Source organism: Ursus arctos, unplaced genomic scaffold (genome assembly GCF_023065955.2).
Source record: "Ursus arctos isolate Adak ecotype North America unplaced genomic scaffold, UrsArc2.0 scaffold_11, whole genome shotgun sequence".
NCBI classification, from domain to species: domain Eukaryota; kingdom Metazoa; phylum Chordata; class Mammalia; order Carnivora; family Ursidae; genus Ursus; species Ursus arctos.
Genome location: NW_026622775.1, coordinates 41,676,881 through 41,701,731, shown reverse-complemented (window position 1 = coordinate 41,701,731; position 24,851 = coordinate 41,676,881). Strand labels below are relative to the sequence as shown.

Below are 24,851 nucleotides of genomic sequence, written 5' to 3'. Positions count from 1 at the left end.
GTGCATGCCGCCAGTAAACCTTCACAGCAGCACCGAGAAAGGTACCATCAGTCTCATTTTACAGAGGAGGAAATCAAAGCCTGCACGCATTTATTCGGCCAAGGCTGCCCATGGCCGGGGGTTGAGCCAGGATTCAAACCCACGTTTATGCTGCCAAAGCCTGTGTTGTGCCGTATTTGAGGGAAAATTAGTACCTGGGGGGAAAAAAAAGCTCCTCAAAGGAAGCCACTTAAAATCCACAACAGTATAAGAGAGAGAGAGAGAAAAGAGATTTATTTGGGGCTTGACATCTTCAAAAACAAAACTAAGTTATGAAAATAAGCGTTTTATATTTAACAAATGTTATGATCCCAACCGTACCCTGAGTAAGTCTCAATAGGAACAAAGAATGAGTTAAGAGTTGAGAATTTTTAGCATCGTTCTTGAAAAATACTAGTATGCTAGGACATAGAAGGACACACAGGTAATTCTTGCTAAAATATTTAAGGGCCGTAGTAATTTTCACAAGGTTATCTCCTCATGTTTTGATATTTAAACCAACCTCTTTTGAAGCATCAAGTAATCACTCTGTCAATTTTCTCATCTTCAACTGCCAACACAAAGACACTAGATGCCGACCAGATGGGAACTGGGTGAACAGAAGCTAGCCTAAGCAGGAAGACATGTTTGAATGGAGACCAATTTTACAAGCATTATATTATTAAATATTTTTATGTTATGACAGCTTCTGAAACATTGGTACAGGAATTCAGAATAAATATAAGAAAACAAGAATACCTATACTGTTTCTCCAAACCTAATCTGCCCACAAAATATGAAAACCAAACCAAATGCCTTCTCCCGTATTTCAACCTTCAGTTTATTTTTGATAAATATTTTCTGGTTCTATCTTTTCAAAACTGTCAACTCAAAACTGAGAGAGTAGAGCTCCTCTTCTACCCAATGTGGAGACCTAGAACCAACAGAAATAAGCTTTCTTCGTAGGTAAGTCTTGCAATTCTCTCTAATAAGTACACAAATGTGCTCTGGCCAAGGCAACAAGAAAGGCAAACACCAGTACCCGCCCCACCCCACCCCACCCCGCCCTAGGCTAACAGGACAGTCCGCAAAGTAACTGTATATTCAAGCAGCTTGCTAGCAATAGAGCCAAAATTAGACCACAGTATATCCCGACTCTTTCTCGGGGGCTCCAACTACTTCCTTATGCATTCCCAATCTCTCTAGACTCTTTGATAACTAAAACCAGCAGATGAAAAATGAAAATTAGCAGAACATGAAGACCTATCTGCAAGTGACAAACTGGTAAGTTAAAACCCTGCTAACTGATGGTAGCTACGCTTGTGGTGAACATAGCATAACGGATACACTTGTGGCATCACTACCTTGCACGCCTGAAAATTAATGTAACATTGTGTGTCAATGTTACAACTTCAAAAAAATGTAAAAAATTAAGTTTTTGTTTAGAAAAAACAAAACCCATTAACATCTACTGATAACAAATGGCCTGCTTATCTAAGTAGCACCTCTAAAAGAGATTCCTCTTAAGCAGGAGGAAGGCAGAAGACGTGGAGATGTCACGAATGGCATAAAGGCTCAGGGAAGAAGAAGTTAAGTGATCTTAGAAAAGAGAGTGCATTTTTGGATGTCCTATTACAGTTTGGCAACTAACTTTTTTTGTTAAAATATTGCTGAGAGGCTTTAAAAAATCCAGTCATATCCTCTTTCCAGGTATTTCAACCAAGGAAAAAAATAATAGCCCTGTCCTCCTTATCACCCCTGCCCCACGATAGGCCTGGCATAGGGTTCTTCACATTTTTGTTTGCATAATCCCAAAAAGGATTCGGAAAAACTATGTACTCTACACCATTTTAAAGTTAACATTCAAAATTTTATACTATAATTTGAAATGGTTGCAAAGAATATAATTTCTAGCATATTGTAAATACTGAGTTTTAAATGAAACTATCACATCACTTTTAAATGTATCTATTCTAAATTCCAACGGCATTTTTCACATACCAACATCCATTTAAAAAAATAAATGAATAAACTCTACAAAAGTTGGAAACTGTGCATCATATCCTTTTCTCCTTGATCTCATCTTTCCATTTTACTTTCCCTATAGTATTCTTACTATACTTTTATGCCTAAATCTATCTTACCTCTCTGTAACAAAAGTCTGTAAACAAATTGAGATTTAGGTATTTAACCATAAAATTCAGTGTTAAAAGTTTCTTCTAAATTGAGTTTGATACAATTACTATTATAAGGACAAAAGCGACCAAAAAAATAATACAATTTTTCAATATAAGTAAAATTTTATTGGAAATGTGTATCTTAATGACAAGAATGGGACTTTCCCTCGCATTAGTTCATTCTTTACAGATTATTAGTTATTACTGCAGTGAGACAAGATTCCACATGCAATCTATTTAGTTCTCAAAGATGAAGGCATTGAGAAAATGGGTTCACATAAATAGGAGGCTGAAAATGGAAGAAGATTTTTCTAGCAAAGAGTAATAATATGCATCCACGGGTGTGATGCTTAATAACTTATCAGCTGACCACTCAATAAGTCTTCTCTCAATTTTCTGGACAGTAAAGAATAGGAAACTTATTTGCAAAAGGACCATTTTCCATTAGAGTCATACCATTTCTCTGCAGCCACACCAATATTTTCATCATCGCTCTGCTTGGCACCTTGATGATCAGGGCAGGTGTGAAGTGAGCCTTTCTTTTAAAGACAGGTAATTCTGAAAGGGGAGGTATGAAGGGAGAACCAGCAGACCACCTGGGCCAAGAGCATATTCTGAGGCAGGTCAGTTTTAGGACTCATTACCTCCAAGGTCTAAGAATCTGAAATTGATTCTCTTTAAATTACAGGTGCCTGCTTGGATCTGAAGGCCTCTGCTCTAAGTCTCCTACATGGATAGACCTCAAGGTCAAAGGCAGACGGGAATGACAGGGAAGCACAGGATATAAAGATTAAAAAAAAATCATGCTAAGTCTGACTCTAATTAGGGCTGTTTCATACACATATTCTTTGAAAATGAGAGTCAGGTATCAAAATCTTAATGTAGAGAGGTATCTTCATACCTTTTCACATCAGATGTGCTTTTGTTTTAAAATGAAAATTTATCCTTCTCCAAAATGAACATTGTCATCCCTTTCCTGACAGATCATATTCCATCAGCAAGATCAGAACAAGGGCACCATAAAAGCAGCTGTCGGTCTATTACAAAAGGAACCCGAAGCAGCAGTTTCAACTCTGGCTGCCCACCTTCTGATTCAATTACTTTAGGGTGGGGCCAGAACATCAGTAGTCAAACAAACAAACAAAACTCCCCAGGAGATTCTATAGTATGACAGGGGTTGAGAACCACTGAACTAATTAATACCTAAATATTAAAATAAGTTTTTAATTGTGGAGCAATGATGTTTATTTCTGATCTACAGAGTAATCCAAGGTTAACCTATTTTAATTTTTAAGATACATTATTAACGGCTTAAAAAGTATTATTGGTGGGGCGCCTGGGTGGCACAGCAGTTAAGCGCCTGCCTTCGGCTCAGGGCGTGATCCCAGCGTTATGGGATCGAGCCCCACATCAGGCTCCTCCGCTATGAGCCTCCTTCTTCCTCTCCCACTCCCCCTGCTTGTGTTCCCTCTCTCGCTGGCTGTCTCTATCTCTGTCGAATAAATAAATAAAATCTTTAAAAAAAAAAAAAGTATTATAGGTGGTGGTAGAGTTCTATGCAGATAAAATGCACCATCTTTTTGACTTATGAAAAGAGGCCTCTTCTACTTTTTTTTTTTAGTACAGTTCACAACGTTACATTAGCTTCAGGTGTACAACTTAGTGATTTGACAAAGTTTATACATTATGCTGTGTTCATCACAAGTGTAGCTGCCACCGTTACTGTTACATCGCTATTATAATATCACCAACTATACTCCTTAGGCTGTGCCTTTTTATTACTGTGACTTATTCGTTCCGTAACTGGAAGCTGGTATTTCCCACTCCCCTTCATCCCTTCTTCTACCCCTTCGTTCTCTGTATTCATAGGTCTGATTCTGCCAAAAGAGGCCATCTAAAGCAAACACTAAATAACACTCCTCAATTCAAGAATCTGTTTAGTGGATGATATTATCTACAATACAGATGTGAGAAGAAAACATTTAAGGAACTTAGCGCACTGCCTGGTACACGGCAGAAACTCAGTAATTGTGCTTTACGAGCTCTGACCTGAGGATTCAGATGGATCATGTACCTAATTTTCTAACTTTACATTTCCAGTCTTCATAGCCTTCCTTCATTTGACTTATTGTGACTTCTCCAATTAGAAAAAAATACGCTCAGACTCATGCACAAAGCACATACCAAATTTGAAATCTGAACACTGCAATGTTTCTAATCGTCCTGGCTCAAAGCTTAGAGCTTTTTTTAAACCATAAAAATATTAGAAGCATATGATAAACACAACATACAGTAGGGTATAAATTGAAAAATATTATAAGCATATAATAGATACAATATACACTAGGCTATAAATTGAAAAATATGTCTGCCTATTACTCACATACACCAAACCATCCCTATGCCACATCCAAATCCATTCCCCAAAGGTAATACTGAATGAGATCTGATTTTCCCCACCATTTTCTTATTCTAACCATCTTAAGTGTGATTCATTCCTTCTTTCATACTCTCCTTAAATCCATTCTTACACTCTACTAAGTCTCTTCTAGGTCAGGCCTTCACCAGTTCCCACCTGGACTATGCAGTGGTCTTTTAATTGCTCCCCCAGCCTCTAGGCTGTCTTCCCCAAAATACACCCTACACGTGTGTCAGGTTCTTAGTTGCAAATCACAGAATCCATTCTACATTTTTTTTTAAAAGATTTTGCTTATTTATCAGAGATAGAGAGAGAGCAGAGGCCAAGGGAGAAGCAGACTCCCTGCTGAGCAAGGAGCCCAACACTGGGCTTGATCCCAGGACCCCAGGATCATGGGACCTGAGACGAAGGCTTAACCTACTGAGCCACCCAGGCGCCCCTCCCTACCCCCACTGTTCTGCATGTTTTAAAGGCATTTACTACAGCAGGATACCAGGTTACAGCCAGTCCTAGGACTAGGCTGAATCACATTTAGAACTGGTCTGGTAAGGGAGCGGCTACCACCACCAGTGAGAAGAAATTCATCTTCTAAATGATCACTTTGACCCTTGTCTTCCTATTAAAGACAAAGGAAGCATGGCGGACATGGAGACATGCTGCCCACATGGCTGTGGGCAGACAGCCTCCACCAGCAGCTCCTTCAGAGTATGCCTCGACCACAGATAGCTACTCACCCAAAAACATGCCCCTCTAAGGACAGTCCACATCAAACGACTGTTGAAGACAAGGGTACAAAAGCCCAACCATTTGTGCCCAACAATGGACAGCACTGATGGGCCATAAACACTGCAAAGCTCCCTGCGGTGCTGGCCTCAGCTCTGCAGCCTGATACTGCAATCTGACCTCTCCCTCCACCCGACCCTGCCTCTGCCCCGCCTTCCCAAGGTGTTAATCCTTCATAAATATCCTGCACGCCAAACTCTGTCTCAGCAACCGCTTCTAAGGAACACACACTGTGGTGGAAAACCACCTCCAAGAGCTCCCAATTACAGTTACAGAGAAGGTTTTCATTCACCCATCCCCACCCCTTCCTAAGATTTTAGTCTAAGATCTGCAAACAAAATATGAAATGCTCAGACTCTGTCACCTTGCTGACGTTTCCTTAGTCACTCTTGCTTAAGTGACGTTCATCCTCTAACAGATTCCTCCACAACGGCTCAACGGTATATTATTCCCTGAGGCGGTGTAATGTGTAAAGCTGGTTTTCTAGCCTTGCTACTTGAAGGACAGCCTGGCTGGATATAACTCATGGTTATCAGTTTCCATAAGATCTTCTGAAAATGTGGCTCCACGGTGACCTCGTTTTGGAAGTCATTTTGAGAAAGTGATGATGGTCAAGTTCATTTTGCCCTTGTATATTTATTTAATCTTTTTGCAAGCAATCCTTGGGAATGTTACTTCCTTCTCTCCGAAGTCTAATACTTTATCTAGGCTGTATCTCTGCATGGTCATTTTGGGTTAATTTACCTAAGTACCTGATGGACTCTTCCAGTTAATACGTTCAGGTCTTCTTTTCTAAGCGATTTTAAATATTAGGACCACTGGGGCACCTGGGTGGCGCAGCCAGTTAAAGCACCTGACTCTTGGTTTCAGCTCAGGTCATGATCTCAAGGTGAAATCGAGCCCCATGTTGACCTCCATGCTTAGGGCAAAGTCTAATTAAGACTTTCTCTCCCTCTCCTTCTGCCCCTCTCCCACGGGCATGCGCGCGCTCTCTTGCTCTCTCTCTAAAAATGAATAAAATCTTCAAAATAAAAAAAATAATAAAGAGTACCACTGCACAATTCTGTTTTTCTTCTTCACAGCCCAATTATACATGAATTGTTGTTTCTTTGTTACCATCTTCTATTTCCAACCCTTTCCCTCTGATCCTTTTTGCTTCATGGAATAGTTTAATTTCCCAAGCAAGATTTCAGGTTACCGAAATCTGGTACAACCTATCCAGGAGACTTATGTTTGACACCACAAAATGTGCCCCATGCTGTGGCCAGGCGCCCCTCCCGACATTCTGAGCATGCCCTACTCACCATTCTCACCCCAAATTGGCTCCCCTTTTCTGAAATCTTATCATTTCACTGCCCAATTCATTTTAGTGGTATAGAACATTTTAGCTGGGTGATAAAACTGTAGTACTATCCCACACGCATTAGCAGGTCATGAGCTCAAAACTTATTCTCCAAACAGAACACAAACTTGAATACTGGGGAACAGGACATTTTTCTTTTCCCCTTCAGTACATAATATGCTTTCAAATGCTAATTCAGATGTTGTACAAACATATGCTTACTCACATCATAGCTAAAGACTAAAGTTACAGTGCTGGAGTTCATTACAGACTAGTATAATTTATTTGCAAATATTTATGAGCACAAAATACACCTAAGTTGTCTTTATCCTCCCACCAGGGTCCCCCTGACCCTCACTCTACATCCTTACGGCTTGTACCTAGCAACCCCGTCCTCTCCTCCCACATGGCCCCCTGAACTCTAACCTCTCTTACTACTCAGCAAGGCTGGTCACTCTGGAAAAACAAGCTGAGATTCAAGTGAATGCATCCATCCTTGACAATGACATGTTGCCAGTGGTAAATGCGATGAAGAGGCAAAAAGTCAAGGATTCTACTTCTCATATATCCTAAGTTTCATTCATTTGTTTAAAAAAAAAAAAAAAAAAGCCTTTTTGTAGAAACAAATCTTATAACCTAGTTAAAAGAATCACAACATTCTGCTAGTTCTACGGGATAAATGAAAAAAGTTATCATTTATAAGAAAATTTATATTACACTAGCCAAGCAACAAAATAATTATTCTAATAAGTCAATTTTTCTCTTGGGTAGGATAAAACACAAAGAATCAAAACATTCAGCCTTCATTACACATTTAAAAGCAAAGGTTTCAATATGTGTATTAAAAACAATGTATTTTTGAGGGGCGCCTGGGTGGCACAGCGGTTAAGCGTCTGCCTTCGGCTCAGGGCGTGATCCCGGCATTATGGGATCGAGCCCCACATCAGGCTCCTCCGCTATGAGCCTGCTTCTTCCTCTCCCACTCCCCTGCTTGTGTTCCCTCTCTCGCTGGCTGTCTCTATCTCTGTCGAATAAATAAATAAAATCTTTAAAAAAAAAAAAAACAATGTATTTTTGAAAAGCAGTGAGTTTTCTGTTTTTTATTAAAGATTTGCTTCTAGTCTCAGCTATGACTCTTTCACAACCTCACATTTCATGACCTTTAATCATTTTCAAAGCACTTTACAACCAGTATCTCATTACATTCTTGCAATGAGGCTGGCAGGACAGACGTCAGCCTTATTTTGCTTCTTGCAGTGAAATACTCAGAAGTCAAATGACTTGCCCCAAACCAATCACTAGCAACCTGCAGGACCCAGGTTCTCTGACTCCTGGTCCTGACTCTGGCCACAAAACCAAATTAAGGCATTAAATAGTATATACCCAAAGCTTTTCTCTTACCTATTAATATTTCAGCGTATCCAACAGGACATCCTAACAGATTTTTCAAAGCTATATCCTAGCAGTTGTATAATGGCTGAATTTGAAAAATGGTAGTAACTCATAGAATTACTCATTTTGTTATATTTCAAATAGCTGCCTATTTGTGCCACTGAATCTTAATTCTTTCCTATTTAATATGGTTAATTCTGTCCTAGTTCATGTTTAAAAACTATGCTCCGGGGCGCCTGGGTGGCTCAGTCGTTAAGTGTCTGCCTTCGGCTCAGGTCCTGGGATCGAGCCCCACATCGGGCTCCTCCGCTGGGAGCCTGCTGCTTCCTCTCCCACTCCCCCTGCTTGTGTTCCCTCTCTCACTGGCTGTCTCTCTCTCTGTCAAGTAAATAAATAAAATCTTAAAAATAAAGAAATAAATAAAAATAAAAACTATGCTCCAAGGGCAGGAAAGAATAATAGCCAGAACTCTGAAATGTGAAAATTCCCTTGCATTTTAAAAATGATTAAGGGAAAAAGTGAATTAAACAAGAAAGTTATAGCAATGGAAAACATCACATGAACATTTGCTAAGTGTTAAGGCTCTTGAAAAGTTTCCTAAGTGAGAAAGCACTCACCAAGTCAAGTGTGAGAAACTGAAATTATGTCTTTGTTTTAATGCACAGTTTACAGAGTTTAAGATGAACCTTTAGGCATCTCCGAGCTGTTCCAACTAAAAATAAATCTCAAGTATTTGGGTCAATAGAAATAAACATGGTCAGAAAGACTAGGGGAAAAAAAAATCACCCAGTACGATGAGACTTCGCAATAACCAGCTTTCTAGACATTTCGTATCTAGGAATAAGGTCATGGACCCCAGAGCTATCTTCCAAACAGAAGGGAATAATGTGAAAAATCTAAGATGATGTAGATTTCCCAGGAGTGACAGCAGAGTGAGCACTCCCGGGGCAGAGAGATCAAATAACAAGCTATAAACCCCAAATGCTGTAACTGGGTCTAATGGTCAAAGTGAATCTGCACGAACTGTCTCCGTACCAGAAGGTAATGTCTATTACCAGCCGCACAAGACAGTCTTAGTAATTTCCAATTTTTCCCTTATCTGAAGATCTTTTCAAAAGTAATGTTAAGCTGAGCATTTCCAGCAGGGCACATTTAAATGCACGTCAGCCATATTAAAAGCTTCTGTGGTTCAATGCCCAGTTTAACACGTAATAATTCACAGGTCAACCAAAGTATAAGTTTATATGTTAATGGACCTTTGTGTTAAATCCCAAAGAGTTGGAGCAAATCTTATATTCCAGAAGTAGAGGACCTAAACATATTGGGCAGTAAAGGCTTATTGTGACAAAGGCAATGCTAGGTGCCAACGTCAATAGCTGTTCTCCCTTCCTCCTTTGAAGTCATTCTTAGACCAGGCACATGGCTGCAGAGAGACTCCTTTTCCCAGCCGACCCTGCAACGGAGATGCAATCATGTTGACTAAGTTCTTGAAATGAAATGCATATTAGAATTTTGGAGCTACTTCCAGGAAGTGACCCTAAAGGGAAATCGAAGGCCAAATGCCACTGCAGCTCCTCCCTCTTTCCTGGAAGCGACAGGAACATGATCCTGCAGGCTGAGCAGTCATTTTGAACAGGGAGACAGAAGGAGCCAAACCGTGATGACCATGGAGCGCTGGCCTGCCCCCTGCTCTCTCCGATGAGCGGTTGAGAAGCAAACTTCTATCCCATTCACTCCACTTCCATCTTGCTTATGCCACTAGGTTTTCTGTCTCCTGAAGCTGATCCTAATCCTGATACACTGCTTCAGCAGGGATGGTCAGGAGAGGAGTAACACTTGCACACATCCTGAGAGTTCCTACCGTGTGCCAGAAAATACTCTACGTACACTATTTATTTACTTTATCCTTGCAACAACCTTGGGAGGTGCACGTGCTAAGCCCCATGTCCCCAGTCAAGCTCCCAGTTCCCACTGTGGTGTCTTCAATAGTGACTTTTCCCTGCCAAACCCTGCCCATCCTTCCCAAAAACCTTTGAGAATCTTCTCTTTATCCTGTCATGCTGACATTTCACAATATGCTCGGTGGGCCCCCCGGACTTTCATGCTGTAGGCTTTTCTCTGGTTCCTCTGTCAGTTTCCATCTTCACCCATTTTCAATCTTCCAGAATTTTTTTTGACATTTCTTAACAACTGATAGCTCCTCTCCCAAACATTTATTCATTATGGGCTTTTTCTACCTTTTAAATTTCTGTACGGTCATATCAAATAAGGTCTTGGGGGACAGAGGAGACTAAGTCATGTGGTTACTCTGGAATCGATTTCACAATTAGGAATAAAAGAGCATGAGTGTGTGCGTGCGTGCATGTGTATGCATGTGTGTGTGTGTGTTTTCCTTTGGTCTCAACAGGTTAAGATAGGTCCGGATCAACAAAATGGAACCTTAACAAGACCAAATGTAACTTGAAAGCTTTTTTTTTTTTTTTTTTTTTTTTTTGAGAAGGTAATTAACTACTTAAGTCTATGTTGAGAAAGAGAACCTAACAGTTCCTGGTAAAAAGAAGAAAAAGGAAAAGAAAAAAAGGAAGGCTTAAGGGGTTGTTTTGTTTTGTTTTTTGGTTTTGTTCTTGGTTTTGTCTGGCCATAAAATCAACATGGGGTCCCTGTGGGAAGAGACTGATACAAGTACTAATGAAATCTTAGTCCTCGTTAAAATAAGCAGAGTCCAGACCAAAAAAAAAAAGAGTTCATTGCACATGGCTGGCACCATTCTGATCTCAACTGAATCACTTTATCCGGTACTGGCCAAACTTACACTAAAAAAAAAAAAGTTCAGATCAAATTAACATTAGAACGGAAAAAAAAGTGGGGAATAATTTAGCCTGAAGAAGTAACAAAATAATAATTAGGTATAATCAACCTAGGGATGAGATTTGATAATGGTCTCCAGATCTATGCAGAACTGCCGTCTGTCTGATGGCAGAGAGAGCGGACTGGGTCTGTGTTGCTTCAGAGGGCAGGCTGGAATCAACTGGTGGGAGGCCTACGACGGCAAACGTGAACGCACAGGCAAACATCATCTTAACAATGAGAGAGGCTCAAAAACGGAAAGTCGGTTTCAGAGGTGGTGAACTCCCCGTCACCTGAGGTAGTCAAGCTAAGCTGAATCATCAATCAAGCGTGAAGGGCGTCATCAAAGGACTGATCTCTTCACTGGCAGAGCTAGATGATTCCTGTCCAGACCGATGAGAGGGAGATGTGCCGCAGCCTTGCCTAACCGTGCTGCGTGATGCCGTGGGCCAGGAGCCACGGGCAGAAGAAGGCTGGCCAACTTCCAAAGCTCCCCAGGTCGTGCTGGGCCATAGAGCCTGAGATGAGTCTCTGTGGGAACGTGACTGCCCGGGACCAGGGCTCGTAAGATAGAAGGTATGGTCTCGGCACCACGAAACAGGGAGTTCAAGTCTCAACCCCCTCTCTGAATACTAAAGAAGGAGGGAAAAAAAACGCATTGTGTCTAGGAGGGAAAAAAAACGCATTGTGTCTAGGATAAGCCTGATAAAGGTTTCAGAAAATGAGAGGCAGCCCAAGTTCTCCACGTAAGACTAGACTCAAAGCAAGACAGAACCCGGTCCAGGCTTGCGCTGTGCATACATGCTACAAACGCAGAATCAGCTACGCTCTGCGGTATCGTGAGCGTCCGCTTAACTCCAGTGGGCTCTATTCCATGAAAGGCTGGGAAAGGCTCAAAGTGGATAGGACTGCAGAGTCTGGAACAGACTTTGTCTTGCATATGCTGAATAAACTTCTAAATGGCAACTTCTCAATTTCCAGCTTCTAGCTAGCTTCCAAAGTGACTCAAACAGAAAAAGAGGCGGCCCAGCCTTGCCCAGAAGAGCCGAGTGAGAAGACCCTGGGGATCCAGAGGGTCACAGGATCTCAACTCCTCATTGTTCTCCCTCTACATAAACACTAAGGGAAAAAACATTTTGCATCTTGAGAAGAGAGTTTAAAGAACCGTCTTCACCCTCCACCTCCCTACCCGCCTCCAAAAATACAGTCTACACATACACACTCTCTGTCTCTCTCTCTCCCTCTCATACACACACACACTCTCACATATTGCAATTATCCATGTATGGCGTATTAAAGAATGCACCGCCTCTATTCCAGAATCCTGCAGAAAACATTTTTATGAACCGATTCACTAAAACACATGTTCCAGGATTTCAAATTAAACAGCGAGCCGGAAATGAGTGGGAGAGCAGGGAAGGCTGGCCTCGGCCCTTCTTGGCTCTACGGCTGCAATCTGCTTCTCTACCCAAAGTGGACTTTTAGGAAGAGTTCCCAGCAGGGGAGGGCCCCTCACAGTCTCTTCATCCTCGTGGGGAGCAGCAAAAAGCATATAAAGGACTGAAGGGGAAGGACCCCCTGCACAGGACTCCTCAAAACTCCTGGCTCCATCCAGTGTCTGTGAAGAAAGCAAGATGCTCATTTTCCATCCTCCTCAATCTCCTCCCACCCGCTTCCTCAAACTTACAAAGACTCAGAGAGCGGCAGGCAGGCTGAAAGGGAGCTGTGCCTTAAATCTTACAAAATGAAAAGAGAAGGCAACATAACATTTTTCTTCATTTAGCCAAAAACTTCAAAATGCTCAAACATGGGCCCTGGCTTTTGAAAGCTCTACAGATGTCAGTAGAAGCTAAAGCTTGGAGCTGTGTACCTGGGTGTTCACGGCATAGTCCTTTCAAGTTCTCTTTATTTGTGAAATGTTTCATAAGAAAAAGAAAACAATTTTAAGCATTTCTGTTATCTGTGAAAACAGAAAATAGTAAAGAATAGAAAGAATACAGGGGCACCTGGGTGGCTCAGTTGGTTAAGCGTCTGCCTTCGGCTCAGGTCATGATCTCAGGGTCCTGGGATCGAGCCCCGCATCGGGCTCCCTGCTTGGCGGGGACTCTGCTTCTCCCTCTCTCTCTGCTCCTTCCCCATTCATGTGCTCACGTTCTCTCTCTCTCCTTTCTCTCAAATAAAATAAAATTAAAAAAAAAAAAAAAAAAGAAGAGTAGAGAGAATACAGTCCTTGACAAGAAGAGCCAGTTTATTTGGGGAGTAGGTTTACTGTCCATGCCTGGTGTGTATGTGTGTCTTCTGTGTGGTGTGAGTGTGGGCTGTGTGTGCGAGATTGCTATGTATATGCTGTGTGTGAGGCTTGCGTGGTTGGTTTGGTTGTTGTTATGTGAGTGGTATTCACGTCATCACGTTCTAATTTCAAGTCTGTGTGTTCAGCACACCAAGCTGCTCCAACAGACAGGTGATTCAATAACGTGGAAAACGCTTTACCTGAGAAGCAGGCTTTAAAAACATGTCTTTGAAAATATGAATAAAAAAATGGGAGACCTAATTTACTGAAATTAACTCTCTTGGTAGATGACTCCATGGAGCAAAAGGCTTTAAACCGGGTTAGAGTCACAGGTTTCTCTCAAGGGCCACAGGTGCGACAGGATGTTTTCAGCTTCAAGCAGCATGAGGCCTAACTCAGAACAAGGTAAATTAGAGGATTTCTCTCCCATGACTCCCATGACGTGAAGTCCTAGACAGTTCAAGGCAGGTGGGCCCAGCTGTGAAAACTTCCTACCTTGCCATCCCCTCAGCATCACACCCTCACTGGTGTTGAGATGAGGAAAACTTTCCCTAAAGTCCTCAAGCAACAATGCCTTCAAAACTATTGTTCGTAAACATCTAACCTGAAATTATTTGCTGGCGAAATTGAGGGGACAACCATGACACTGTCATGGTCACACCAGATACACATCTATGCAAAGGCGGATGACTTAGATGGACATATGTCTCTGGGGTTGGGGTTAGGGTCAGTCTTCCCTTCCATGCATGGCCTCCCCAGCTGAGTAATAAGATTGGTCGGGGCGCGGGGCGGGGGGGAGGTTTGGAAGGTAACCATGCCTTTGGCTCAGTGGGTCTCCCCATCCCCACTGTAAGAGAGCAGCCGAAATAAAGTGTTCAGTGATTTAAAAATCTTGTGTTTCGTTTTTTGAAACTGTAGTTTAGGCCAGTCTTCTGAAGTAATGCCTGGGCAAGTACTGGTTGATCCTTTTTAAAGAACTTCTATCCATTAAATCTATAGCCTAATCTATTTTGATACTCTGACTCTGCATGGGATTCTCTTCAACCAACCACCTTTCCGATTTGCAGGGACACCCCCTGCAGTGAGGCTGGCTTGGCACTCTAGGAATTCATCTCCAGACTCTTCCAGCTTGGGCTGACATCCACTCCCTAAGCACCGCTCCAGACGCCTCCGTTAACATGCTGAGACGCCTTCCTACGTGTTTACTAAGGAGCTGCTTCTCCTCTCCTAGGTCCCCCCCACACCTCCCCGGGATTGAGCAATGAACGGGTGAACACCTGGCAGAGCATTCCCCGCCACGCTGCGCTGCCAGCACCCCCGTCTCGGAGCGGGGTCTAGAATATCGCCAAATCAGCTCTGTTACAGCTTCTCTGACAGCTCTGCCGCCTCAACCCTCCCAAGCGCTGCTAAGGACAAAGCCCTTCCTTCGGTTCCCTTTCCCAGCCCCGCAATCACGCCTCCTCAGGTGAGACTGCCTGCGGCCGGGGCCTCACGGGGATAAACACCACCTTCGCAGAAGGGCTCTCCCTGGCTCCCAGCCGTCGGAGGGGATCACGGATTACAATTCATCATTTCTTGATCAGTTTCCTCTCTTTAGTGTGAATTTCCCTAACTCAAGATGTCTTATTTTTTAATGATGTACCTTATGGCATAATAAGCAAAAATAAAAATAACAATTTCACTGCCAAATGAAAACACTGACTATTGGCCGGGGCGTGCTCAAGGATGGCTCGTGTGCCCCGTGGCAGGCCCCGTGGCAGGCGGGGGCTTATGGGCTCTGAACTGCAGCCCCGGGAGCTGTTATAAGCACAAAACAAAGCAACATTTGGGGAACTCTATCCCAGAACCCAGCACAGACTCGGTCAGCACTAGTACCTTTCGTTACAAGAGGTTTGTTTTTTTTTTTTTCTTTTTTTGACGTGTTTTACTATATTAGTTCCCGGTGTACAAAACAATGATTCGATATTTGTCCATATTCAAAATGATCACCACAATTAGTTAACACTGCTCATCATTCTTTTCTGTCAAAAATTCAATATCATGAACATCTTTCTCAAATACTTAACTACGACGTTATCTACATGGATGTCCCACTGGACATATAAGTTGTTTCTACTTCTTTCCCAATATAAATTAGGTTGATTACAATTTTCTCCCAGTATAAATAGATGGACATCTCTGTGAACGTATCGTGTCTCCTTAAGAAACTCTTCAGAGTGTAGTATCTTTAAAGCGTACACGCACTTCGGTAAGTGCTGCCAACTGCACACATGACCCCTTAAATGGGTCCTCACAATCCTGTGAGGTGGGTGCTCGCGTTGTCCCAGGCTTGCAGGTGAGAGGACAGAGGCTCAAGATTACACAGCTGGTAAGCGAGAGAGACAGGGTTCACACCCGGAGCCCAGGGCCTTCCCCACACCAGTTCCAGCTTCTCAAAGGCGGAGCGTCTCCCCTGGAAGCCAGGGAAGGGTATAGGCCAGAGCAGCGCACCCATGTTACGGCACAGCCACCGTCCACCTGAGAAGAGCCCCCTAGGTCCCACAGCAGGCCGCGTGGGGGCAGCTTCGTGACAGCACTGTCCTGAATGCCTTACGTGTATTTAATTCTTACAACAAACTCTGCAGTGGGTACGATTAAGAACACCCATATTTTAAGGAAGGGAAACTAAGGCACAGTGCGCGTTGGCAACTTGCCAAAACGTGGCCAGCTGAGAAGTAGGACATCCGATTCAAACCAAGGTGGTCTGGCTCCAAGCACATCATTTAGCCACTGAGTGACTTCCTAGCTTGAGGCTGGAAAAAATACCCGACCTCAGGTAAATATTACCATATCCGCCTGTGCCTCACCATCTTCTTTCACAGCCCTGCCCACGTGAACCACCTCAGGCTCCTGACCTTGGCTCATTTCTTTCACTTCCTGTCCCTCCTCCTGTCCAGCCGTCTCCTCCTTACCTCTGCCTGCTGCTCTCCCTCCCACCCACTACCCTTCCACTCACCCATCCTTGTCCCACTTTCCCGTCTGTTCTTTTCCACCCTGCCCCCAGCCCTCACCCAGCATTATAGGAAGCCAGAAAAGACGCAAGTAAGAAGAACTAAACTAAAAACTTGGCTCTTTTTTTTTTTTTTTTTAGTTTTATTTATTTGAGAGAGGGAGAGAGCACGAGCAGGGGAGAGGCAGAGGCAGAGGGAGAAACAGACTCGCTGCTGAGCAGCGAGACCGATGCAGGACTTGATCCCAGGACCCCAGGACCACGACCCGAGCAGAAGGCGGACGCTCAACCAACGGAGCCACCCAGGCGCCCCTAAAAACTTGGCTCTTAAACACATTATTTCACGTGTCGCCAAAGTCATGTGTTCTTTCTCTTAAAAACTATACATTCCTTGAGACTAGAGTCTGTATTTATAAGCTACTAGCTAACCAATATGCTTCGGGGGGCTTTCTAGTAACTATGCAAAGCCAGTTTCCTATTACCACCACATTGCCTTTTACTCAGTAATTACAGCAGAATGTTCATTTTCCGCAGGTCCGATCTGGCAAGACTGAGATATTTTATGCATAACCTTGAGACTCAGACAATGATTTAAGCAAAATTTTGCACATATTTATTATGTAATATAGATTCAAAATAGTCATTGAAGATCTCGCCAACTGATGCATCATTAATTTGGAAAATGTAATGATTTGGACAAGGGTGAGTGATAATTCAGATTTTCAATAAACTCCCTCTATTTTTAATCCAGGATGAACTCAAAAGAAAAATATTTTAGTACTAGGCATTTAATTATTAAGAACTATCTACAATCGGGGTGCCTGGGTGGCACAGCGGTTAAGCCTCTGCCTTCGGCTCAGGGCGTGATCCCGGCGTTCTGGGATCGAGCCCCACATCAGGCTCCTCCGCTATGAGCCTGCTTCTTCCTCTCCCACTCCCCCTGCTTGTGTTCCCTCTCTCGCTGGCTGTCTCTATCTCTGTCGAATAAATAAATAAAATCTTTAAAAAAAAAAAAAGAATTATCTACAATCAAACCAGCATGTTAATTATAAGTTACTATCATCATGGGTGTTTTGATCAGCCCCCTTGAGCTAAATTATGTATTTTCTTTTAAAAAACTTTTTTCTTTTTTAGGGGTGCCTGGGTAGCTCAGTAGGTTAAGTGTCCAACTCGATTTCGGCTCAGGGTCATGAATGAGATCCAGCTGCATGTTGGGCTCCGAGCTTTGCTGGGAGTCTGCGAGAGGATTCTCTCTCTCTCCCTCTCCCCCCCACCCCACCCAGCCGGCACAAGTACATGCAGGTGCGTGCACTATCTCTCACATAAAAAAATCTTTTTAAAAAAATGTTCTTTTTAATAATCTTTAGGTGAAAGTTTCCATAAGTCCATTCCGCTTATGTGAATTAACATTTCAATATATGTAACTAGATGGTACTACCCTATCTTGTTTTTCTTTCTACTCAGAATAGAGGGAACCTAAAGGAAGAAATGAGAGTAAGTCAGAATTTTCTAATCATTTCAACTGACATCACACCCACTTTGAGAAATTCAAAGTCTGGTGGCTTGATCCCTGGACTCCGGTCTCAGCCCCAACACCTCTCTGTTGTGGCGAGAACTGAAACCTTGAGAAGCATGGGTCTCAACAGCCACGATAAAACTGAAATAAGGCTATTTTCTCTTGGGAGGTTCTTACAAATTAAATAAGCTAGTACTTATTAAAAATAAAAAATAAAAAAAAAAACAGAAATGTTAAAGGTTAATAAATGTTTCTACACCCAGAATCTTGGTTTCATTACCCCTGTTTTCCAGATGAGATCTGTTCTACAAGCTTATTTAGAGCATATGAGAACACACTGCTATGTGCTTTAAATTAAAAAGTGTGGTATGTTAGTAACTGCACAGAAAACCCAGTACGTGAAAGCATAGTTTTAATAATTAACATTTTAATTTCATTTCTAAATGAATTGTATACACTACAAAAGGCATATACACTTAGTGTAATAAAACTGTAGCAAGCAGAGTTCAGTGCAGGACTTGCCCATATGGTGATATGTGCAAATGTGAATAAGACGCCCCCTCTGGGAGGACGTCACTCCACAGGCAGCGGGCCAGCCTGCCACCCCCGTGTGCTGCGGCATAGAGTAAAATACGCAAGTCAGCCTGTCCCTCTTAGCCCCCCTCCCTGAAGGCTAGAACAGACCTAACATTTCAGGGCTTCAATTTCTATGAAAATTTTAGGGTTTCAATTTCCATAAAAATTAAAAGCTAGATATTTCATTTATTTGCTATAATAAGTGTGCTAGAGTCTCTTACTCGGGTTTCTATTTTATGGTAGAAATCACAGGTACTGAGTGCTACCAAATATATCCAAAACGAGCCATTACAAGAAAAATACTCTAAAAGTTATATTGGTGTAGAAAATTAATATTGTAATAGCTTTAAATAACTTTTGGGTACCAAAAGTCTTTATTCAGAAAACCAAAAGAAACCCTAAAAAAAAAAAAAAATACTAAACTGATCAGGTTAGGAAAAAAAAAAAAGTACAATTTTGGGGCACCTGCCTGGCCCAACTGGTAGAGCACATGACTTTTGATTCAGGGTTGTTGAGTTTCAGCCCCACACTGGGTGTAGAGATTACTTAAATAAACTTTTTAAAAAGTACTGTATTAAAAAATAAATGCACAAACCATACAAATTGGAATAAAATGACTAACGGGAAAAAATATTTAAAGTTGTCCCTAAACAGACTTAGAGGAGTAAAAGTGATTTTTACTAACCACCTGCATAATTAGAGAGGGAAAGAAAACAGACATGGACCACTGAGAAAATAATACGAAACACGGGTGACTTAATTTCATAGGATTAGCACTATAATCACCATCTACCTAATCAAAATCCCTAACAAGGGGTTTAAACAAAAAAGTCCCTGCAATCCAGACTCTCCCTCTCTTTAGCCAGTTTCCTGTTCCACTTACTTCCTACCTACTGTCTCTTCTCTTTTATTGTCAATATCACAGGTGCGCAGGTCTCCGGGTGCACCTCTGTCCTTCTCCAGTTTTCCCTTTTATCCCCAATTCAAAAGCAGAAATACAAAGAAATTGTAAATAATGTGCATTCAAGTGACAGACCCTGAACTCAGCAGGAAACCTGGTATCTGTGTGTCCATAAACCCCATTCCATGTGCCACAGATACATTTCAGAACTCTTGAGGACCATGCCCACGAAACAGCTCTGAATTCAGGGGTTTGGTTCTGTGATGTTTGTTTTGTTTGGTTTTAGCCTCTTTTTTTTTTTCAAAAAAACTAGTATTTTTGTTTCCAACGAGGAGAAGTGTAACTTTAATGGACCCTTACTGTACTCATGATAACTTTAAGAAATTCAGGCAATTAGGGATAACCTTCCTCCTTAATTATGGTCTAAGTGTGGCGAATTAATGAAACTCCTTCCCAACTACCTAAGCACGCTTTCAAATTAAAACGCAGCCCGAACTGACAACCCAGGTTAACTGGATTAAAAGATTAAGGCATGGGGAGCCAGTGCTTTCTCCCTCTCTCCCATTTCAACCGCAAACCACCCCAGCCCTCTAATGACTGGAGGAGTCACTGTGAAGGCGCCCAATTACCCATGAATTACACCAACCGTAACCAATTTCAAGATCACAGATCAGACTTTCCCAAAACACAAATCTGCTAATTAAGTTACATGAAAGCCAAACTAACAGGCAGTTTGGATGTGACATTCATCCACCTGAAAGTGGACTGACAGGCGAAGTGTGAGTGTTTACAATCACAGAGCTACTCCTCACGGTTAGCGCGGTTATACACCTGGCTGACTGCAGTTAAAATACATGGAAGCAGGAAGGGACTCATCTTGATGCAAGCATTTCCAGGAAACAGCAAAAGGATTCCCCCACCAAGCCCATCAACGGCTCACAGGGATCTGCTTTGGCTCGTGAGGCAACCCACAGGCACTCGTCTGTGCTATGCTGAAACCGGTAAGGAAACATGTCGAAGGCACCTACACAGACGCAACGCAGCACGTACAGCCCGCCAGCCGTCTCGGTAACTGCATTTTTCTGGATTCTCATCAAAGGAGTGCGGCTCGATTTCAAGGCTTTGCCTGGGAAGCTTCAGTGTATACCGAAACACTCGTCAATCTTCCCACTTATTTCCCACAAGAAAAAAAAATCCCGAAGAGAAGATACTTGTTCCCAACACGTGTTGACTGCGGAAACAGCATGAAGAATTCCCTTGGATAGGCTCTTAAAGATGTGCAAAAACATGATTAGGAAATAAAAGCCCATGGGGCCAAAAGGCTAGGTTCAATGAGTTGGTCAGAAAAGGTGTGGGGCTTGCAGCTCCCTGGAGCTCTGGCAATCCAACACCGCCGTAGGCCCAGAGGGCCCGGAAGAAACCAGAAGTCACTGCCAGTCCATTAGAGCACCAGCCCAATACCACGGTTATTTCCTAGGAACCCCAGACTTGGGGGAGAGCAGGAAGAAGAGATGAGGAAACCCTTACAGGGACCCACAAATGAGTGTGTGTTACAGGTGGAAAACCCCCTACTTCAGAATGTGACCTTATTTGGAAATAGGGCCTTGCAGACATAATTAGTTAAGATCAGACGATTATGGCGTAGAGTGGGCCCCTCCTATAATACGACTGCTGTCCCTCTAAGAAGAGGGCCACGAGAGGACATGGAGAGACACAGGGAGGACGTCGTGTGATGACAAAGGCGGAGACCAGAATGATGCATGGAAGCGGCAAGCCGAGGAACACCGCAGGTTACCAGCCAACCAGCAGAAGCAGGGGCAAGGAAAACTGCCCTGCAGGTCTCAGATGGAACCTTGCTTTCAGACTCCCAGCCTCCAGAGCTGGGAGAGAACCAATGTCTGTTGTTTTAAGCCACCCAGTCTGTGGTACTTGGTGACGCAGCCCGAGGAAAAGGGAATACACTGCACTTGAACTTGGGTTTCCTTCTCTTGCCTTCCTCCATCCTGCCCCCTCAGCTGGCAGATACACCCACGGCACTGTGAAAGGGCTGCAGGGAATCCCCAGTCTGTGGTTTGGTGGGGGAATCTCTCTTAAAGTGTCACACGACAGGCCAGGCTATCCTAGGCCCTTGTCCGGACTTCATTCCTTCCCTCCAGCTCCCACCCTGCCCCTGAGCACCACCCTGCTCCTGTTCAAGTGCCCGTGACCAAGGTGGGGGCGGGGGGTGTCAGGCAGGATGGGGAAGTTCCCTTCCCTGTGGGCGGTGCCTGCTCTGCTTCCGCCCACCCCAGTTTCTCACAGAATTTTTAGCACACTTCTCTCAGTTTTTACTTCAGTAACATCCTTCCTCATGCCCCAACATCCCCCCTACAGACCCACACACTCTCACTCTCTCACACACACAGCCACGTGCCCAGAGGGAGCGGGGCCAGGAGGCAGATCTGAGTACACACACCACCCTGTGCTGTGAGTGGCCACTCCCATCCAGTAACTGAGACTTTCTGTTACGGGGCCAAGGTTTTCTGCCAGACTCACTTCCCTTATAATGAATGAATTATCCCTGAGAAAGCTCCGTTCTCTCCTGGAGGCTGACCTGCAATGGCCTAACCCACCTGTGTACCAGAAGTGCCAGGGCATGGCGGACAGACCCCGATGGGTGGGCATGAAAGCTCAAACTGGAACCCGACTCCAAGCCCCATAACCATGACAGAGCTCTTTTAGAAAAATTGGATCAACTGGCTGAAACTTGATACCATCTGAAAAGAATATGTAAGTATTCAAGGTTTGCTGAAATCCTGGGCCAGGGACAGTGAGCAATGCTGGGGGCCGGGGGAAGCAACCTCTGTCTCCCAACTTCCACCCCACTGTTTTACCAACAAGATCGTTCTGCTGCTCATTATTTAATCTTCAACCAAAGTGAATTTTGAAATGTTCTTCCTCCGATGCCCTACCCTGGACCAATGAATCTCAAACTTGAGCATGCATCATAATCACCTGGAGGGCCTGTTAAAACAGATCACAGGCCCCTCCCCTGGAGCTTCTGATTCAGTAGGCCTGGGGTGGGCTCTGCGAACTGGTCTAACAGGTTCCCAGGCGGTGCTGATTCTGCGGGTCGCAGGACTACTCTTGGAGAAACACCGCCCTAGACCTGTCACTCCTCACCGAGAACAAGCCCCGAGCTGGACCCAGCAGGCACTGTCATCCCCTCTCCCACACAAGGACAGCCTCCGTGCGGTCAGTAAGCGCCACTCCTGCAGCCAAGGGTGGGCAGTCCCTCCACTCCCTAGGCCAGGAGGCATGGACCATTTTCGACCTGTGAGATGGAAGGGGAGGTCTGCTGAGGGGTGCCCCGGAGAGACAGCCACAGGATGAAGGTTCTTTTAACCTGCCTTTGGTTATTCCAGGGGGAGGACACGAGGCTGAGAGGCATCAGCCTCGGGGAACCTCCTGCAACCCTGAAGGGAGCTGAGCCGCCAGAACAGACAGACAGTTGGAAGAACCTGGCTGCCTGGTGCTGACGCTCACCTGCTGAGTAAACCAGTCTAGAACCACCCAGCCTCCGGGGCTTCTTGTTAGGTGACAAAATACATTCTTCATTGTTTGAGCGAGTTGAGTCAAGGTTTTCTGTTACTTGAAGCTGAAAATACCTAATCACAAAGCAAAGCAAACAGGCTAACACGTCCATCCAAGGGCTAAAGACAACCTCTCAGCACACATTACAATGGTATGGGTTCCACAGAGGAATCCTAAAATGCCAGATTTACAGTTTCCAATTATTTCAAAAGCTATGCAATTGAACGTCAAGGGATAAGCAGCACTTAGAACAGAACGGAAAATGATGGGGCACCTGGGTGGCTCAGTCGGTTGAGTGTCCAGGCTCTTAATTTCGGCTGAGGTCATGATCTCAGAGTCATGGGATCGAGACCAGTGGGGGGCTCCAAGCTCAGCAGGGAGTCTGCTTGAGATTCTCCCTCTGCCCCTCCCCCTGGTTGTGTGTGCGTGCTCGTGTGCACGTGCTCTCTCTCTCAAATAAATAACTCTTAGGAAAAAAAAAAAAGAATAGAGAAGGAAAGAAGCTCTCTGGCACACAGTCAAGTGTTACTGTACTCAAGTCCCAACTCTGGGTCTCTCTTACAAGCGGCAAACTCATTTCTTTCAGCGGTTTGCTAGGAACCATATAATACCAGGGCGCACTAAAGAATTCAGTTGCTTCCACATACCAGTCTTAGATTTGGTCTCCTTCTACAGAGAGCAGACTAATTGGGAAAGTCATGTTCCCACCTGTATCATTTTATTTTTTTAAAGATTTTATTTATTAGTTATTTGAGAAAGAGCACACAAGGGGGGCGGGACTGGAGGAGGGGCAGAGGGAGAGGGACAAGCAGGCTCCCTACCAAACTGGGGGAGAGGGAGAGGAAGCCGAAAGCAGACACTTCACTGACTGAGCCAGCCAGGCACCCCCCATATCACTTGAGATGAAAGTAAACAAGTCTATCTAGAGAGGACACCTCAGATTATGTGCCTGTTCCGTCACTTCATAGCTCTATAATCTTACAGTGGTTCACTTTTTTGAACCTGTTTCCTCGTCTATAAAATGGGAATCCTGGTTAACTAAGGACAATGCATGTAAAAGTACTTTTTGAACTATATAACGTATAATACAAGAGCAATTACTTAAATCCAATTTTTAATGGATTAACTGGATTAGCAAGGCCTGGTTTTCAGAGGTACAGATCAGTCATGATCCCAGAGGAATGACTTCACCAAAGCTTCATAGTACTTACATCTGCCATAACTATTAATAACTGGGACACGGATTGTTATTCAAACTGGACTTCACCTTTTATCAATCATTTAGTGGCAGCTAAAGGAACCAACAGCCACAAGGCAGTACAACCTGAAAAGCTAACGATGCACAATGAATTATTTACTATGTACATCTGCACAATGGTCAATACGAGAGGCCACACACAACGGCTTCGCTTTTACGGAAGTTCTTCTCTGGGAACTACCTGCAAATGCAGCAGTGGGTTTCTTTGGACATTTCACAGGTGGCAAATAAACTTTCTTATAGGAGAAGTTTAGTTTTGGGGGGGCATGAAGTTTTTCTGAAGTTTAAAAAAACTGCTGAAGTATAGTTGACATATGCTCTATTAGTTTCAGGTGTATAATGTAGTGATTCCACGATTCTAACCGTTACTTAGTGCACATCGCAGTGAGTATAGTCCCCATCTGTCACTGCATATTACAATATTATTGACTATATTCCTTATGCTACACTTTTCATCTCCATGACTTATTTTATAACTGGAAGTTTGTACCTCTTAATCCCATTCACCTATTTTACCCATCCCTCACCCCACTCCCCTCTGGCAACCACCAGTTTGTTCTCTGTAATTAAGAGTCTGGTGTTCTCATTATTTGTTTTGTGTTTTAGATTCCACATATAAGAGAAATCATGTGGTAATTCATCTTTCTCTACCTGAACTATTTCACTAAGCATAAGACCTAGGTCCTTCCATGTTATCAAATGCAGGAAGATTTCATTCTTGTTTATGGCTGAATAATTCCATTTTATATATATGTATATGTATATGTGAC

At 43.4% G+C, this 24,851-nt stretch overlaps 1 protein-coding gene and 1 long non-coding RNA gene across 5 annotated transcripts in view; both read right to left on the bottom strand.

The window, feature by feature from the left end:
- The window catches only part of TMEM131L (transmembrane 131 like), a 154,798-nt gene that overhangs the window by 112,084 nt on the left and 17,863 nt on the right, over positions 1 to 24,851 (bottom strand). The gene's annotated exons all lie outside the window — the stretch shown is intronic.
- The window catches only part of LOC130543350 (uncharacterized), a 45,970-nt gene that overhangs the window by 14,050 nt on the left and 7,069 nt on the right, over positions 1 to 24,851 (bottom strand). Inside the window, exon 2 of the long non-coding RNA XR_008958654.1 lies at positions 1 to 24,851. This exon is cut by the window's left edge and continues 14,050 nt beyond it. This is a non-coding gene — a long non-coding RNA (uncharacterized LOC130543350).